The following is an 8,946-nucleotide window of genomic DNA, read 5'->3' as shown; positions in this document are numbered from 1 at the left end:
CAGAGTAAGCATCCCCCTATCATAGCAATCAAACAACTAATGACCAGCGCTGCGTATGAGTAACGTTGATTGCTTGGATTGCGTGGCGCTCAGCGTCGTCGGTGTTAGGGTAAACGCGCGTCGCTTTGACATCAAAGTCTGCGAATATTTATCGCCACTTTATGTAGAATAAATGACTTCAATTTGCTGTTGTTGTATGTTTTATGAGCAATTGACGCGCTGCGTTAGAACAAATGGATGGAATGAAGGAGTCCAACGACAGCTTCACTTAGCCAACACTCACGCATGCCATTTACTCAGCGAAACAGGGTTGAGGCGAGTTACTTTGATTGCTTTGCAACTGAATTGGCAATTAATTTAAAAGGATGTCGTTGACGACATAAACATGAATTTGCTCTGCTCTTCTCTGCTGCGCTATGCGGAACTAAGTGTGCTGTTATATGTGTGTGTGAGTGTGTGTGTCCATTTGCAAGCTTTTTATGGCGTGGGTAAAGCGACTGCCTTTTATTCCGTGCGTTAAATGCGCGCTGAAATCGTTTACTGATTTATTCACTCACTTCTTTATTTATTTATGTGTTTTTATTGTCGACTGCTTCGTGTTTAAGTTGTAGGAAAATGAAAGTGATTGACAGTTTTGTACTGAAACAATAGTTGTTTGTATAAATAAATATTATGTACAGGTAAGGAAAGGTAAAGACTCGTAACGTCAAATGAAGAAAGTTTTGCAGAAACTTTTATTTGGCCAGCAGATAAATGAAATGGAATTTATTTCGCAAATTGTTGGCAGTAACTTGGTGTATTTATTAAAGGAAAATATTTAAGTTTCATTTTTGACAAAGATAAAACGAAATTAACTTTTATTGTAGCTAGGAAAATCAGCACACGGGCTCTTGTTTATTTCAGTATTATAGTCAATAATTTCATGACTCGGATGAAACGTTTTTTGGTTATTCTTTAGATTGACTAAGCCCCTTAAAAATATTAAATCAAAAAAATTACCCAATTTTAGACCAATATATAATAAAAATTGAGAAAATCGGGCTACATATATTACGCGTTATATCCGGGCTATGTCCGGGCTATATGGTGGATGTGATAAAACTTCCCATTCGAGCTCTCGTAACTTCTGACGAGTCATCAACGAAGTGCGTGGTCTGGCGTTGTCACTACATACAGCCTTCTTGTTGACCAATTCTGGACGCTTCTGATCGATCGCCTGCTTCAAGCGGTCCAGTTGTTCGCAGTAGATAGTAGAATTAAGCGTCCGGCCATATGGGAGCAGCTTATAGTGGATGATTCCCTTCCAATTCCGCCAAACACACAGCAAAACCTTCTTGACCGTCGAACCCGGATTAGCCACTGTTTGGGACGATTCACCGTCTTACGACCCAGATCGTTTTCGCTTGATATTATCGTGCCAGTCACCGCTTCAAAAATGGGTCGAGTTCGTTCCGTTTCAACGACATATCGCAGGCGTTGATTCGGTCCAGAAAGTTGTTTTTGCGCCAAATCATGCGGCACCCAAACATCAAGGCGTAAGGGAAATATTTGCTAACCTTATATAATACAAATATTTTATGAAAATTGAGAAATGTTGACTATAAATACCATTATTATTAATATTTTGACCCCAGCGCTACCTATTGGAAGATACGATAGACTATACTATAAAGATACCCATTTCCACAGATAATTTCAATTAAACCTCATTTGTCAAGATAAAAGGAGTTTTGTTTCAGAGGCTAAGGAATGATTTATTTTATCCATCGAAATACAAGTTAATACGTTAATCGCTTTTTAATTTTAAATTCTTCTTTTCAGTATTTTACTTATATATGTATGTGATACATCTTTCAGCTTTCCAGATAGCCATAGCACACATATTTCTCTACTTTTATATTTTCGTCATCATTAGCTTAAGTACAAAACTTTTCATATGTGAGTAAAAAATACAAAAATAAACACATTGCCTTATGACAATGCCCTTCCCGAAAAAATATATATTTGTATGGTACATAGAAACGAATTTGACGAAAATGTTATGAGCCGAACAGCAACTGGAGAGTTGAAATATGATTTATGTTCAAAACTTGGAAAAAGCGCAGCAATGCATGCCCTTGTGAATAAGGTAAACGAACAAAAGCAGAAGAGATTTTGAGAAACCTAAAAGTTGACAGTAATCCCCCGCTGAATAGCAGTAACTGAGTCAAAAAATCACACAACGACAAGCAACAATGCAGCGGAGTGAGGTTGGAGTTAAAGAAGTGAGGAAAGGTAATAAAGTAGAAATCAAAATTGTATGAGTTGGCATATATTTTAATTAAACAATTATTAAACGGTTTAGAAACAATTTAGCCAATCAAACTTTATATGTAATATAACTAGTATTAATATACTCAAGATTACTTAGCCTCTCAAAGCTATGAAATTTTACCTTAACTGGCTTAGTATTCTAATTTAGATTGCTTTAAAAATAAAAAAAAAAATTAAAAAAAAATATTTATTCAACTTGACAAAAGTGCCTCTGGGTCATATTGACCCAAAAAGTACAGATTTTAAGATTTTACTTAAGGAGAGAATATGCAATATGGTTGGACTAGATTATCAAAAATAATAATTTTTGAATTAAACTTCAATATACTCGCATCACACAAACACAGAATCAAAGCTCACCTATCTTGACCATATCGAAGCTCCATAAAGTAGATACCATTCACCACTGCTACAAATATTTACTTGAACTCAGTTGAACTTAACCATAACTTTAAAATATTTCAAATCTTGCACACATTCAAACGCTGATTGTATTGATTTCTCTGTCAATAATTCAAGAATTTCGGAATTTAGCCACAGTTCACGCTCCCCCGCGCTTCGTTGCTTCCGCAGATTCCCACAATTTTTGTATGAATTTTACGAATTTGTGCAGCGCCCCACACCCCCTCTGCCGGCGAGCGCATAGCTTGTTTCTTTGAGTGAGCTAATCTGTGATTTATATTTCGCTGTCAGACAATAATTTATCACTTGAAAACATTTAAGCTGCAATCAATCACGACGACAAAAACACTGGAATAACCAGCAAATAAATATAGAGGAGAATAAATACGCAGTTGAATGTGACTGTGTATGTGTGTGTGAGTTTAGTTCCACATGAAAAACTGCAAACTAAAATAACAGCGAAATGCAAGCGAAAAAAGAGGAAGAAACAAACGAAAAACTGAAGAAATTATTTGTGATAACCGAGTGTGAGCGGAGGAGACGGGGCGGATGTGCAAGGGAGGTGGGGAATCAAAGTCGAGCTGGTAAAAAATTTAAACAAAATTCAAGAATGATTTTTGGTGGATGTCTACTAAGTAGATATGTATGGTTGGGTAAATGTATATGTGTATGTGTGAGTAATTGTGTGTTATTTCTAAATACAGCAGCAGAGCAGAGAGTCTGCGCGACGACGTTGCACAAAAACGAAGTTCGCTTGCAGACGCGCATTTATTTAAAATGTACATATTTTTTTTTTATATTTTTTTTTATTATTTATATATTTACGAGAATGTGCCAAACAAACGTCGATATAAATTGACATACTCGCTGTGTGCGGTTTTTCGTCATGTTTATTATATTTTTAGGGATCATGGAATACACAACAAATACAAATGAAAGATTCAATTACGATAACTTGTTTTTTTTTTTACCACGAAAAATCATTAAATATAAAGAAAACAGCATTTGGCATTTGCTTAAATTTGAAAATTAAAAACTCAAAGAACATCGTGAACTTGAAATTTTCATAGCCATTATGAGTAATGAGAGTACTTAGATAAAAAACTTTGAAAAACTTAAAAAAAAATAGTTTTCGTTTATTGTGTCATAAACTCGAGTTTAAGATATTGGTTCATGTTTTTCCAGTGACTCATGTTCCATTTTCACATAAGCTTCTTGTAACTCTCTTTTCGTGGACAATTTGTAAAATGGTAAGCTCCATGTTAAGCACCAAGATATCATGTCAAGCACTCGATTAACTCGAGTTTATCCCAGCTTATGGACGTAGCGAATTTAACACTACAAAATCGACCGATTTGTGTTTTGGGCTTGGCATAGGCATACAGCATTTTAACAAGAAATGTCCGGTAAAATCGAGTTTAGATAATTTCCGAGAGATAGTTATAATTCACATTCTACTATTCTCACTGCTAATCGATCATATAAATTGAATCGATTTAAGGGCGTGCTCGTAGATTTCGCTCTTGACTAGAAAAGTATGAAATATATAACAAAGTCTACTCAGTAAAAACTTTATCAAATAAGTTGATCGCAATGTTGAAAAAGTCATTTATGAGACAGGGACACTTACAAGGAGATTCAAGTTGATTTTATATATTAACTTTATTAGATCCGTAGTAATCCCTAGATCGTTTCTTGACTTTTGTATAAAGAGTAGGTAGGTAGTAGTGCAGCCCAGAGATTCGGGCTCAATTAGATGCGCCATTTTGTTACACTATTGTGAGACCTTAGTAATACTACTATCATGTTTCAATTCTGTGTGCGAACCATTGGTGTTCTCGACGAAACTGCTTATTTCCTTTATATTTTTTGTGGCCATCCATTCATTGTCTGGCGAATACCAAGTGTTCTATGCCTGGATTGTAATAGGGCTGAACATTCGCAAAGTAAGTGAAAAAGCGTTTCCTTGTTCCCTTCTAGTTTGCAGGAGCGACATATGTAGTCATAAAATGGCCAGTGACCTGTTATTGTGACTGTAAGTCTGTATACACATTTCCTGGATCTACTTAATAGGTCCTTGATTTTTATCCTATCATATCTTGGACAAATCTGCTTTGTTATTTTACATTTATTTATAGCCTCTCTAGATAGTTCCTAATGGGCATGGTATTTGTTTTGGCTCGGATTCATCTAGAGAGGCCCCTGTTTTTGCCAACTCGTTTCGTTACCAATAATGTTCCTGTGTCCTGCAGAGTTTTTCTGCTAGTGAGCTGAAAACCTTCTTGCAGTTGATGACTACATAAGTCAGTAGTAAGCATTTTGCTCAAACGGGGCTAGCATACAATACAGTAGAAAAGTAAGGTTATGCTCCACTGAAAATATAATTTAAAATATTCTTTTTATCGAAGTGTAATTTCAGTTAGCACTCAAATAAGGCTTTAATAATTACTTTAAAAACTTGACTCGCAAACGCACCGTAGCCAAGAACGGCAAATAAAATTTGAACTTTCAGCCACAAAAAATTAGTACATCAACTTCCAACTTTTCAAGAAGCTACTAATTTCTCTAACAAACTTCTTGCATCCGTTGACGGGAACCTGTCAGGTGTTACATAAGTCAGTGCGTAAGCGTAACTTTTGCTAAAAATAAAATAAATTATATATAATGCAGAAACGTATAAATATATATAGGATATGTAGCTCCAAGCTTCAAGCGCGCAGTTACATAACGGCAAAAGTACAAATGAGGTAGCGAAACTTAAATTCTCTTGCATTTCCTGCAACGCTTGAGCCATTGTACACGAAAAGTGCCGAAGAAACTTTAAAAAATATAAATTCGCAACAAAATAAAAGGCACTACTACAGAGGCGCACCTTGGCTTGGCTGAGCAGCAAAGCAGCAGAGCTTACGCATACTTCCGCTGCGCCAAGGCAAGGCATACTTGCGTCTCTTTAGCTGCCAACAACAACAAACAGCGCGCGTGTATTCGTGTGTGTGTGCTGTTCGTGTAGTCAACTTCTTGCGAAATAAATTGAAAACTGTTGCTGCAACAGTCGCACCCACAACGGCAACCACAGTCGGCGCGTTCGTCCGCCCGCCCGCCCGACAGCCAACCAGCAACTGAATAACAGGAAATTGCGGGTGCTTTACAGCCGGAAACAAGCCGTCGGACTGACTGACTGCAGCAAATGTTTCAACACTGTCGCCACCGACATCTTGAACACGAGCACCACTCCCTGTAGTCGCCACCTCTTCGTATCTTTAGTATTTTTATTGTCTGTTGTCTGCTTTGGTCCGATTCAATGCAGCCGCCGCCATCGCCGTTGCTAGCTTCAGCTGCTGTCAGATCTCCCAAAACCACCCAAACTCAGCATCTCCCACCATACTCAGTGCGCCGGCGACGGCAGTTAGCAGCTCCATTTAAAGGCTGCTTAGCGTGTGTGGCAAGCCGAGGAAGTTCACGAAAGCGCAACATACAAAGAAAACCGCTTTCAACCGCTGTTAAGTTTTCGACAAGTTGCCAGTGTGCGACTTATTATTTTGTTGCCTCAACTACGGCTGCTGTCCTTAATACCCCGCGCGTGCTCGCACTCGTGTGTGTGTGTTTATTTATATGCGCTTTCATATGTTTGTGTTGCAGCGCTTTATTTTTGTAGTAAAGAGTATATAAAGTAGCAACTAAGAAGCGTTCTTTTGGAGTTTTTTCGTCACATACAGCTAAGGCATTGAAGTGTGGTACTTTATTTCCGCAGTTTCTTTGGAGTTCATTGAAAGAGTTGCGCACAGAAGTGGCGACAGTCGGTTTCCAACTATTACAATGACTTTTGACAGTATATGTATTTGTTTATTATATATATATAATTTGTAAATAAGAGGTATTTTAAGACAGAGTTATGGCAATTCAAAGCTTCCAAGAGATTTCATATTTTATATCCTCTTCGATACGATATTCAGAAGCTCTCGATTCATCACAGTTTCATTAGCAATGCCCGCCCTTGTCAAATTGAATCTCCTTACGTCAAGCTCCATCAGTTTTAGTTAGAAATTGTGAAATGATTGGAGATTATCCCATATTATTTTAAATAATCGATAAGTATTGCCCATCTAGTATCCTGGAGAGGAGTTCTAATGAATGATTATAAAGAAGCTTGCGTGGTTTCGAATTATCGGACAACTTGAAACAAGAGTTTGAAATTGTCATACCCTTTTCTCTTTGATTTACCGTAGTCCAAGATTTTTCCCTAATTTTATAGATTTAATTTTTTTTTACTTATCTCGTTAACTACTAAAACTAGAACAACGAAACTCTGTAGAGTCGTTTTACCTTATACAGTCCAAAAATGGATGAAATCGTATTATAACCACGTCTACCTCCCATGCAAAGGTTATGTTGAAAACTACTAAAATGTTTTAATTGAGTAAGGAGAAACACCAGAAGCCTTAAATTTCATTATAAAGAAGTGAAGGGCTGCACTCAAATTGATATACAAAATTTTAAATGGGTGTGGCTCCGCCCACTTATGGGTCAAAAACCATGTATCCGAAACTACTCTATCAATTTCAATGAAATTCGGTTCGAAATATTTTTCTGACATCCCAATGATATCTTATGGAATATGTTATGGAAGCCGGTTCACAACCACGCCTTCTTCATATATACCAGAACTTTGAAGACGATCTGAATCATTAACTTTACAATATATAAAGCAGGCAATAGTGAAGATATCGGAAGAAAACTGCATAAATACTGCATTTATAGTGTGGCATCGCCGTTCTAAAAATCGCCGAAATCGGACCATACGCTTTCCAGGCCCCATATATCGAACTGGAGGACCTCAGTGTTTCTACTTTTTTTCCTAAAATATAGATAAGTCTCTCAGACATTTTTCTTTTAATAATATGTCTCCGTGCCAAAAATGAGTGAAATAGGGTCATAACTTCCCCTAGCTTCCATATACCTAATATTATGGGTTTCAAACTTTCAAAGGACTTTATAAAAGTAAAATAATCCCAACACCAAATTGTGTTAAAAGTATTAAAACCAATATTAATCACTAGAAAAAATGACATTTCTTATTTTAAACGAATAATAGGCAAAGTAATGTAAGAGAAATACTCTTTTTTGGAAACTAACGAGTACATTACAACTTGACATTTGAAAGCATGCTGCTACCGATCTAGAAAGCTTCATCAAATGATTTTTTTTCGATGTTAAGAGACCTATGATATGACGACCTACAGCCGAAACTGTTATATAGACGTAGAAAAAGTAATCTTCCAACGCTTTTTCGATAATTAGTGTAACTGTCTGAAATGAGGTGAGAATTTGATCCTGAAATATGAAATAATCTCTATTATGATATATTTTTTGAATTCATCCATTACATGCAACTGTGATGATACTGTGTGTAAGTATAGTATTTCTAATATAAAAATGTTCGATATTTAACCATAGATCCTACTATAAATAATTTATATGTATGAAAACTTCATATTAGTTCGTTCTTTCATCGCTTGGTCTTTTACTTTTTTACTCTCTAAATCGAGCTATTTAAACCTGACTTGGTAGGTTTGTTTACCTCCAAAATAAGTAAGAAGAAGAACGTACGTTAAGACGACTCATTGCCTGAAACCGTTAGGTGTCATTTTGATTAAACAGCAAATGAAACAAAATGTTTTCCCCTCATCATCATCAACATCATTGCTGTGCGTGAGAAAAATAATTTGTAACCAGCTCCTGCTGTGTAATAAAGCCAACTGAGCTCTTTGAGGTGATTACATATCTACATATACAGGTACGTATGTGAAGGTATTTATTAATATGTGTGCCTAAATGAAGGCACTATGTATTTTAGAACAAATTATAGGCATCAAGGAGGTTCTCAGCGGAAATTAGTGGCAGAGACTTGGCGTGCGGTCATTGCTTTCGTTTAATTTTTTTCGTGAAATGATGGGCTTTTAATGGCAACAGAAAAATTAAAAAAATTAAAAAAAAAAATTGTTTACGAAAAAATGTCATGAGATTATTTTCATTGCAAAAATAACTTAATTAATGTAATAAAAACTAACATGAGTGCATATTTGGCTAGTAAAAAAAATTAATGTCATAAAATGCTTTTCATGACACTTGAAAATAAAATGTGATTTTGAAATGTGAAACCAAGTAACTAGTAATTAGTATAATTATGAAACGCCTCGTAAATGTGCTCAAGAGTGACTCATCAGACCTGCA

At 36.1% G+C, this 8,946-nt stretch overlaps 1 long non-coding RNA gene across 1 annotated transcript; it reads left to right on the top strand.

Moving 5' to 3' along the window:
* The first annotated feature begins 2,821 nt into the window (after window positions 1–2,821).
* Window positions 2,822–3,499, top strand: LOC128919875 (uncharacterized). Its single transcript, XR_008470010.1, has 2 exons — window positions 2,822–2,972; window positions 3,037–3,499. It is a non-coding gene; the product is annotated as an uncharacterized LOC128919875 (long non-coding RNA).
* The last annotated feature ends 5,447 nt before the right edge of the window (window positions 3,500–8,946 follow it).

The sequence above is a fragment of the Zeugodacus cucurbitae genome, chromosome 2 (genome assembly GCF_028554725.1).
Source record: "Zeugodacus cucurbitae isolate PBARC_wt_2022May chromosome 2, idZeuCucr1.2, whole genome shotgun sequence".
NCBI classification, from domain to species: domain Eukaryota; kingdom Metazoa; phylum Arthropoda; class Insecta; order Diptera; family Tephritidae; genus Zeugodacus; species Zeugodacus cucurbitae.
Note: the sequence above shows the minus strand (reverse complement) of the source record. Positions and strands in the feature narration are given on the sequence as shown.